This window comes from Tamandua tetradactyla, chromosome 9, assembly GCF_023851605.1.
Source record: "Tamandua tetradactyla isolate mTamTet1 chromosome 9, mTamTet1.pri, whole genome shotgun sequence".
NCBI lineage: Eukaryota > Metazoa > Chordata > Mammalia > Pilosa > Myrmecophagidae > Tamandua > Tamandua tetradactyla.
The window spans coordinates 93,245,671-93,256,698 of NC_135335.1; the positions used below are offsets into that span (position 1 = coordinate 93,245,671).

Below are 11,028 nucleotides of genomic sequence, written 5' to 3' on the forward strand. Positions count from 1 at the left end.
TGCTTTGCTGCATTTCAGATAATGAAATACTATAACCAGGATCAAGTTAAGCAAAATAACGAGCACTCATTAACTAGGGTTATGTTTATTTCCAGGTCTGAAAACCACCACCAAATTTCCATTAAAAAAAATTATTTTCTGAAACTTCTCTTAGTATCAAGCACTCTACCTGCTAATGCTCAGTCAGGAAAAGAGAAACCACAGCAGATTGATATTTAACAGGAATTTGACTACAATATTGTGGTAAGGGGTGGAGAAGAAAAGTTTTTACAAAGCGTTGTTTGTACAGGAAGGCACCTAGGTTTTCTGCCTCCTTGCTGACACTCAACATCTAGAGGTGCCCGTGGTCTCTGCTCCTGCAGCTGTAGGAGGCCTCACGACTCTTCAGTGGCTACAGTTCTTGAGTGCAATTGTAGGCCGTGCTTGGCAAGACCCAAGCTTATGTGCTGCTGTCACTGCCTCAGCCATAACTGCATGACTTTTTACCTCCTCACCGCCTGGTAACAAAGGAAGTGTTTCCCACTGGAAAAGTTAACTGCAACCTTGCTGGCAAGGGAAATTTGGGAATATCATTTTCAAGCTTTTAGGCCCTACAATTCAAAAAAGACGTCAGAAGGCCTATTGTGGCTGAGTACAATCAGATAATGCTTAAAAAAAAAAAAAAGTAAAACTAAAATCTGGTCTGTTTTATAAGCTGGAAATTCAACAAATCTCAACTCGTAACACTAAAAATACAATGCATTGTCACTGTACAAATTACGAGATTAGAGAATTTATAACATATGGGTAACTGTTGTAAAGGCAGAGCTGTCCTCTGTTTGGTCACAGTTTCAAAGTAAAGACACGGTCATTTTCACTTCTGTCTATGAAAATCCATGACTGTAGTTACACTTTGGTTGGAGGAAGTATCTAAAATGTAAATGTAATGACGTGCATGAGTCTGTGGCTTTGACCAAATGAGCCTTCTGCTGACATCCCCTCTCCCTGCTGGGCCCAAGCCTACTCATCTTACTTTGAGCTTAGTCCTTTGAGTAGTTCTTGAAACCAGGGGCCCTGTTGAGATTTTTTTGTGCACTTTTTAAAAAGAAGTTTTCAGAGGATGGCACTTAACTTTTTTTTTAATTTTTTAAATTATTTTTTTAAATACCAAAAAACACCAAACAAATGCAAACATTTTTAACGTTTGATCATTCCGTTCTACATATATAATCAGTAATTCACAATATCATCACATAGTTGCATATTCATCATCATGATCATTTCTTGGAACATTTACATCTATTCAGAAAAAGAAATGAAAAGAAAACAGAAAAAAATTTATACATACCATACCCCTTACCCCTCCCTTTCATTGATCACTAGCATTTCAAACTAAATTTATTTTAACATGTGTTCCCCCTATTATTTATTTTTATTCCATATGTTCTACTCATCCGTTGACAAGGTAGATAAAAGGAGCATCAGACACAAGGTTTTCACATTGTGAAAGCTATGTCACTATACAATCATCTTCAAGAAACATGGCTACTGGAACACAGCTCCACCTTTTCAGGCCGTTTCCTCCTGCCTCTCCACTACCTCTTGATTAACAAGGTGATATCTATTTAATGCGTAAGAATAACCTCCAGGATAACCTCTTGACTCTGTTTGGAATCTCTCAGCCATTGACACTTTATTTTTGTCTCATTTCACTCTTTCCCCTTTTGTTCAAAAAGATTTTCTCAATCCCTTGATGCTGAGTCTCAGCTCATTCTAGGAGATGGCACTTAACTTTTAATGAAAGGAAAGATATCATAATAAGACACTGATATTAAGATATCAGGGTTTCCTATAACTCCTATGTATACAATTTCTAAAAATCAGGCTCTGCAGTCCTATTTCTATATTTAACTCTCCATCTCCATTTTCCCCAAATGCTTGCATAGTATGATTTCACTTGAAAATATGTACAATATTTAGCTGAATATAAGGTATATCTATATATTGATTGAATAATCATAATCTTCCCCTAAATCCTCCTTTGTAGCTACAAAAACAAAACCTATGATCACTCTTCATCAGTTCATTCAGTCCTTAAAAACCATATCTCATTAACCTCATCCTTTAAAGCGCATTTGATTATGGTTGAATTGAGAAATTCTAATTCATTCTGGAAACAGAATGCCTCTCAGATTTCTCTGAAATAGATGCCCTAGAAACACCTCAGCCATTCAAGATTTTCCAGGCTAGGGAGGTTTTAAATCAAACCTTAAAAACAATTTATGTTCGATAAGGACCTGCATCTGCGCCCTGTTCATGACGTACACTCGCCTCTGATAAGCACGGCCACTCCCCTGTCTTGACATACAAGGCTCCAAAGTTGAAAAACCAGATAAAATGGGTACAAGTAGGGGTCAGTCACAAGGTTTTCACAATCACAAGGGCACAAGATGAAGCCTATGCAATTATTATCAGACATCCAGACAGCTGGACTACAGTTCAGAGATTTCACGTATTTCCCTCTGTCTAGTCTATTATTCCAGAAAGAAAGAAAGATATATCTATATATATTGATTGAATAATCATAATCATCCCTTAAATCCCCCTTCTTAGCTACAAAAACAAACCCTATGATCACTCTTCATCAGTTCATTCAATCCTAGGTAATGAATCCTTATTCTGCTCGATATTGTGTTAGCAATCTCATAAACCCATGGAATTCTCCACTACAATTCTGGAAATCTGAGCTCAACCCAGTAGTCTCAAAGGGATTTAAGCCATGTTCATTTTAAGCCTGTGCCCCAGAGTACCTGCCATAGTCCTTTCCATGGATCTCTGAGACAGTCCCTTTCTGTTGAAAATGAAGATTCTGACCTGTAGCTGATTGCAAGTGTTCTCATATGACAAAACATAACAAAAACTATATGTGGATGACAAAAAGAACTAAAAAGGCCATGGTTATCGTATTACTCTTTTACAAATATGGAAGATCTGATGCGAGTTCAGTATAAAAATAACATAATCATACATTTTTAAAAATGCATGCAACAAGCTGTGAACCCTAAAGTAAACTATGGAGTGTAGTTAATAGTACAATTACAAAAATATTGTTTCATCAATTGCAACAACTCTACCACACTAAAGTGAGATGTTAATAATAGCACAGTATATGGGCAATATGTATTCTATGCATGATATTTTGGTGACCCTACAACATCTCTAATGAAAATAATAAGGCAATCAAGAAGGAGACTTGGTTGGTTGTGACTGTGGAATGTTACTTTTTTTAAGAATGACTGAAATTATGAACAATAACACTACACTTTTATCATATAATAACTGGCAAAGCATTACCAGAATATCATAGACAGTGAGGACATTGACAAATTTCTATGAGCTTTATATAACTTATGAAATGTTTATATTAACATTTTATGCATACAAATAAAAATTTTAAATAGGTTATGCATCTCCTTTAATTTGACACCACTTCCCATGTAACTCATAGTATATCAAATAAATCTATTTGCAGCTTCTCTCTTTGGACAAGGGGAAGGAACAAATCCTTTGAGTCTTTCCAAGGACCCTGTGGAAACTTTCAAAATAGTTTAAAATAAAAAAGATAGCACAGTGCTTCCTCCAGCAGCACATATTCTAAAATTGGGGCAATACAGAGAAGATTGGCATGGCCCCTTGACAAGGATGAAATGCAAATTTGTAAAGCATTCCATATTTTTATTAGATACTAATGGAGCACAGGTGGTCAACAGGGATGATTGTAAAGATCCAGAAACGGATAGCACAATACTATCTGACGGTAGCACAATATTTTAAGTATAGTAAAACAAGTTGAGTGTGAGTATGGTTGAAGGAGGTGGGCTGGGGATGTGTACGACATCAGAAAGAAAGAAAGAGCATAAGGAATAGGATGGTATAACTTAGCGACGCCTAGAGTAGACAATAATGGTGACTAAATATACAAATATAATTCTTTTCTGTGAACTTTCTACAAATTTCCATATCCAATCAGATTTTATCCTACAGTTTTCTCCTTCACATTCTAGAGCAACTAGTTATCTACTTCAGGATAAAATTACTCTTTCTTCTTATCAAAAAGAGGATCCTGCATACTTTACATGCTTAAGTTACCAAAAAGATCCTGAATCTGTCTTTAGACTGACAGTATAAAATATAATTTGTAATTAATTATAATCGTCACATAATTAAAGTTTTTTAGCCTCAGATTTCTTGTGAAAAGATGGATACTTTTGGGTCCTTTCTGGTCAGTCCAACCTGCCCAGGACTTAATATCTGAGGCTCCAACCAACATATGCACTCGCTGATCTAGGTCAGGTAACTCTGGACCTATATCAGGCACCCAAAAGAATTCTACATTCTTCTAAGAATATTTGCTGATTTTGTTTGAGTTTAGGGAAATCTTTCATTATAGCTCTTAATTCAGTTTGGGTCCAACGTTTAAATTTCAAGCTAGCAGGCCTGAAATTTGCTTCTACTCATAGAACAGAAACCAAAGTTCCCCAAAATGGCCCTAGCAAACTCAACCCATCCTTCTTAAGATTTACCCATTTACTCGAAAACAAACATTAGCTGGGTTCTCAGTGAGATGAGCCCACGTTCGACCAAAGGTTCCGAAAGTAAAAATTATATAGAGGCCCACAAACAGAAAAGCCCTGTCTTGGGACCAAAAGGTACCTGTTAACATCCGACCCAAGCCCCACCTCACAAGCAGGACTCTGCACTCACCAAGGAGATATGCGGGCCAAACCAAAGGCACGTTCAACAATAAATACAAAGATCTCAATGCAAAAGGAGCAGCGCTCAGATCCGGGCGGGCGAAAATTACAGCTCGTGCTGGGAGGGCTGGGATTGCTGCTGGAAGGGCTGGAGGAGCTGCCGGCACAACCCGTCCGGCGCTTACCCCACCTGGTCTCTTGCCAGCCGCAGAAACCGTAGGGGATCTTCTCCAGATCCGATTTCTGATGCCAAAACTGCCAAAAGAAGTCATTCGCCACATATGAGTTAAAGCATTAAAAGGATTCATTGAGTCAGGAAAACTCCACAAGCAGGGAAATCTCAAAATCGAAAACGGAGTGAGACTCTCAATAGCCCTGTGTACATAGCTGCTTTAAAGTGTATTTAGGGACGGGTTCGCTTCCCTGAGCCTGCCCATGCACCCACGCCGCCAAAAAAAGGTGTTTAGGGAATTTCCCTGGGGGTGGGAGGTGGTTTACAATTGCTGATGGACATTGAAGTCCTTTATTACATAACGGGGAACAGATGCACAATGATTAAAAAGGCATACTTGTCTGCTCTGATAAATTATCTCTACTGGACCAAAGAAGCCCATCCCCAAGTGTTGCTAATATGTCATTTGGTAGTATGCATTTCATTTTCTCGGAAAACCCCTGCGGTCAGTTGTTTTTGGCAACTTGAAAGTCCCTGCCATTTCTCCTTAGGAGTTTCCTCGGGCAGTGCACACAGCAGGCGGCCATTTGATTGTATTTGCCACAAGGAATATCCCCCCAAATCAAGGACATCTGACAGAGTTACCTATTGGCATTGTCAAAGAAAAGCAGCACGGACATTGTTAAATAGGAGCAGCACGGATATTGTTAAATAGACAAGGATGACTTTATTCACAGTCTCCACTGTAGGAAAGAGAGACTAGAACTCAACTCCAACGACGCGGATGGGGAGTGGGTGTGGCGTTTTTTACTCAGGGCAAAGGCGAAGTCCCAGTAAGCCATCTGCCAAAAGAGGGCGGGAGAGGGCGGAGCTTGATAAGAGCAAGAAGTCTGTTTTCCTTTTTTGAAAGCTTTTCTGCAGTCTGAGGTCTTTTGCTCTGCACTCCCACAGCTGCAAGATTGGTTTGAAATTACAGTCGAGAGGGAGGGGGGGATAGGGACGCTTGAGAAGAAAGACTGGCAGCTTGTCAAGGAAAAGAACAATAATCCTGGGCAGAATAAAGAAAGGAGGGGTTCTGCAGAGTGGAGGACACGGATGCGTCCTCGAGGAGAAGGGTACAATTCAGATGGAACGGGCGCCCGGGGCGCCATGGGTCCCCCAGTTCCAGTAGGGCACGTTCCAACAGGGCTCGTTGTCCTCGTACCCCACGAGAATCCCTGTTGTCCGCATCCCCGCAGGATCCCCGAGCCTCTTTCATCCCATCCCTTGCTCCGCCTCCTTTTGCTTTCGCGTCTTACTAGGGCGGTCCCTGGGGCCCTCAGTCATTAGAAGTCTTGAATTCGCCGTCGAAAGGACAACTGGGTTTTCCTTTTCCCGAAAGGACTGACTGAAGGGGGTAGCACTGGGAGGGAAGCCGCGGTCACTCGGTGGCAGACGCGGGATTGCGCCCCAAACAAACGATGACTGCGCAGTTCACAGCCACGCGCGGGGGGTGGGGGATCGGCAGCTCCTCAAACCCGCGGGTCTCCTTCTTGTCAGCACTTGGGCTGGTTTTGTCTAATCCCAGCCAGCGGCACTCGGTGGTAGGAGGGCTCCTTTCGCAGAGCTGGATGTTTCTCGGACCCTGCACCGCTTTTTGCTCTGTGCAGGCTCTTGCCAGATCACAGCTCCTGTAGGTGCTCGGTGTCCGCGTCTTGTCCGTGGCGGCTGAAGAGCAACCCCCGACCGCGCTCTCGGTCCGAGCACCGCTGCGTGCAGGGGCCTCTCAGCACCGCTTTTGCACCCAAACGGAGCCTGGGTTAGCACCTTCGCCAACAGCGCAGAGCAGGAGGTTTTCTGCCACTGCAGCATTTGCACCGAGTCTCTCCGTGGCAGTATCGACGATTTCTTGGTGATATCCCGGTTGATTACGCCAAAACCGAGAATTATTGGAGCACCGCAAGTCTCTCCCAGCGGCGGCCCACAGGTTACCAGTACCGCACTTTTCGCCGAGCCGAACTTCTCTCGGTCTTCTGCTAGTTGCTCGTGGCCTGGGACCTTTCCGAGGTGGTACCTCTACTTCTTCCGATGTGACTCGGGTTTCGAAGGAGCAGTTTTACCTACTTGCGCCGAAGCTAACACTTCTCAGTGGCAGCACCTCTGGCACAGTTCACCCCGCCGTTTCTGATCAGCCCTTTTTTCTAGGAAGGCTGAGCAGGTGCTTTCTCATCCAGCTCGCGCCGCTGCGGTTCCTCCCGAGTCCTGCCATCTCTAGTCTCTCAGAGGACACTGCGATTTCGCTGTGCTGTTAGTGTCTTGATCATAGCTTCTCTCGAGTTAGGGCTGCGTGCGACTTCGCTGTAGCAAGTCTCTGTTCGTCGCGCTGGAAAATTGATACCGATGTAATTAAGCTATTTAACTGGACCATTTGTTCTCTGCAAAATTTATATGCTCTGATACAGAAAGAAAATGATCAATGATTACTAACTACTAATTCTTATGTTATGTGAAGATCTATGTTTCCAAACCATAAAAGCAGTATGTCTTGGATACAATTAGACAACCCTAAAATAAATTGTATTAATGTTGCTTGTATAGGACAGGTTACTTATTTCTCCAAAACTTCTATACTCACAGTATGTGATTTTCATGTATTGCCTTATATCTTATCTTCTAAATATTAGGCTGTTCCCAAAATATACGGAAAATTCATTAATAATGGAAATGTTATCTATGACTTAACTGTGTATCCGCTGATAAAGGATTAGCATGTGTTGGATTAATTCGACAGATGGAACCGTTTATGTTACAACGTTCTTCTAATCTCTGTACTCTTGTGTCCGCTAACAAACCTTTCAGTTCTCTACAAAATTGAGGCACAGCACTTATGTATTGTATGCAATAATGTGAGTGCATTGGCCATGACGGAACTAGTTGCCCTCTTCTCTGGATGTTTGCAGCATCTAGAAATGCTTTATTGGCAGGGTGAAGTTTTCTATTTATCCCCTGACCATGTGAAAAATGTCTCTCTTGGGTACTCCAGCCCTTACATTTACCCAATGTTTATGTTTCTTTACAACCTCTTGTAGTTATAATAAAAAATTCCACCGTATTAGCTGATTTAATATTAACTAATCAGAAACAGCTTAATCAGCACAAAGTACAAACTCACATCATTGCTGGAAAATTCTTAGAAGCTTCACATGTTATAATTGTTGACAATAACCATCATTGGTCTGATTCCTTATTTCGCTCTGCAACTGGACAGAAATATTGGAATGCTATATTTATCCTATCTTAATAATTATTATTATCTTAATTGTATATTGCTTTGTAATTGTTACATGTACCAATAAATGTATAAAATATATTTGACAATGACCCCCAAAGTGTTAACAAATTATATGGTGGGTGTTTCAGATCCTAAGGCTGATTGAGGCGTTAAAAAAAGAAAGACTCATCAATGTCTCTGTAGTTGCAGTCTTTGCAACTACTGGATTAGACATTATTTATGCACATTCCTTCTTGGAGAATCAGCTTTTCTCCCAGAAGGGGGTGTATTTGATAAAGATGTTTAGACTCCAAGAAATATCATTGGGAGCCTAGCTACCTCCCTGGGATTGAGTACTGGAGTATAGTCACATAGGACATGGGCAATGGGCCACCTTTGTTCCAAAATAGTATTTAAGCCCCTGAGCATGGTATAGAAATTGGAATCTCATCCGAGTGGAGGACACTTCGCTGGGGACTTCCCTAGTCGGACTGGAATGCTATGTCCGGGACTCCCCAGCGCTCCTCTTCAGGTGTTGGTGCTGGCCCGCCTGGTGATGTAACTATGTCTTATTTCTAACAATCTTTTGATTACTTACTTAATAAATTTTGTTTTTATATCACTGAAGTCTGTGTTGTCCCCGTATTTGAGCCTCTATATTAAGTGGCCACAAATATCACGTTGCCTTTCGTGCAGCACAAGTAAGGCCTACTGTAGCAAGTCTCCCTTTGTCTAGTTTTGTTTTGTCGGAGTACAAGTCGCGGGTATATCAGCGGTCGCGACTTTTTAGCGATAGCAAGAAACAGTTAGCCGTAAACAAGTTTCCCATGGGCAATAGCAAGTCTCCCTTTAGATATGCTTGCTTCCTTTACCTCGATAAGTTGTCGATAAATTGAACGCGATTTTTTTTTCAGGGATAGCAAATTATTGTTTGCAATGCCGAGGATATCTTAGTCTTGGCAAGTTCTGCTTTAACTATAGCAAGTCCTTCAGCTGTGCTTGCCGTGTTTCCCTCACATCGAAGTCGGTTTATCCGCTAATGAGGTATTTTAGGTCTCCGAAATAGCAAGATGCGATTTCTCACTAGCCATTCTCGTTTAGCAATGCTATTAATTTTGTTTACGTCCGGTAGAAGTGGTGTATCAGCGAACGCCAATACTTCAAGCACAATAAATTCCGGTTTAACGGCACGTGTGATCTCGTCTCTCAGCATGTTTCCTTTCGCATTAACTCGTCTCCTATTCCCTACGTTCCCATTAATTCTGGTGGAAGTCGAAAACGTCATTGTGAATGCGTTTTTTTTAGGCCCAGAAAACACCGATTTGCCGAGCTTCAAAGATTTTAGGCAATTTCGAGTTTCACAATTCTAAGTCCCCCTTCAGCTAAGTTTCACGAGTTGCATTTCGGATTTATTGACAAACTGAAGTCTTTCGCCATCGCAAGTACTAACTTAGCCATATCTGTGTGCTTTTAGGGGTAAGAAGAATCGTTACAATTACACTTGTTCAGCTTAATTCGAATAAAATCGCATTTGTAGGGGCAAGTGCGGTATTTCCCGCCGAGCAAGAATTGTTTATTATACCGTTTCTAGGATGTCGTTGTGTAAAGTTCTGCTTTCGCAGTAGTTAGTCCCGATTTAGCCACTTTTATTTTACTGAACTCGAGCAGAAGTGGGGTTACACCGGGTGGGGGGTGGGATTTAATTGTGGCAAAAAATCGTTTTCGCACTCCTCAGTTCAGCGCGTCGGATGCGTTTGGGGTGCGTCTTTCCCTGCTCCGAGAGTGTAAACTCGTTTGCAATGTTCGTTTGCTCTAAGGCTTGCTTGTAAGGTTCCGTTTCTTTTCTGATCCGGAAAGGCTAGTTCGGGTTCGAGCCGGCTGAGCTTGGGAGAGCATAAATACCCAGGCTGCCCTACGTACGGCTAAGTCTTTGTCTCATCCACCTCTTTGGCCCTCCGGGTCCGAGATGTACGCGAGGGACCAGCAAGTTCTCGGCCTTGTGACGCGGCCCCCGGATCACGCAGAGGGCGCCAGAGGCCCAGCTTCCATCAGCCTGGAGCTCAGAAGACTCTGGGTGGGGGCCGCTGTCTTTGTGCCCCATTCTGGGACAGCCCCCAAGAGACAGCTGTGACCTCCAGCTGTCACTGCTTTCCAGTCCTAGCTGGAGGCTGCGCGGGGTCTGCCAGAGCCAGAGCATCCTGGAAGGAAACGCAGCCCTCCTCCCCCCGGGTCTTTCTCCCGACACAGAAGCAGCCAGGACCGCCTTCAGGGGCGTTGCACCCTGCAGAGGAACCCCCCAGACTCTCTCCCGCCGCTTCCCTTAGCTAGATCTCCGCAGCCAGGAGCTGGCCAGCTGGATCCCGGGATCTCTGCCAGCCCGGACGCTTCGCGGCGCCGCCGCCCCCCGCGCCCGCTGGGCGCAGCCACCGAAGGCTGATCACAGGCTGCTGGGCTGGATCCGGCAAGCCGCCGCCTCCCTGCAGCTAGACTTTCCCAGCGGTCTTTGCAGTTCGGGGGAGTGCAGCTGGAGGCTTTTGGAACTTCCTTTTGGAAAGGATTCTGCGTAACAAAGCCTCTCCGCTTACTAAATAAACATGTAATAAGATGTGACTTCAGAGTCCTATGTCGATTTTTGGTTTCTTCCTTTTTAAGTTCTTCCTTTCAACTTCAGATCGCTCTTTTTTTTTAATTATATTAATTTCACCGGGCATTCCTTTTTAAATCATTGTAGTTACCCTCTTCAATTTTGAGGAATGCATTCTTTATTAATATTACCCTAAGGCTTTTATCATATTTTAAAATATATTTCTGAAGTGTATCAAGAATTTTATTTCCTAATTACCATGTCCATATTATGTTCCACCTTATTGCAT

General features: G+C 42.7%; 1 non-coding gene across 1 annotated transcript; it reads left to right on the plus strand.

Moving 5' to 3' along the window:
* The first annotated feature begins 3,609 nt into the window (after positions 1-3,609).
* LOC143647453 (U6 spliceosomal RNA) lies at positions 3,610-3,716 on the plus strand. Its single transcript, XR_013158082.1, has one exon. It is a non-coding gene; the product is annotated as a U6 spliceosomal RNA (small nuclear RNA).
* The last annotated feature ends 7,312 nt before the right edge of the window (positions 3,717-11,028 follow it).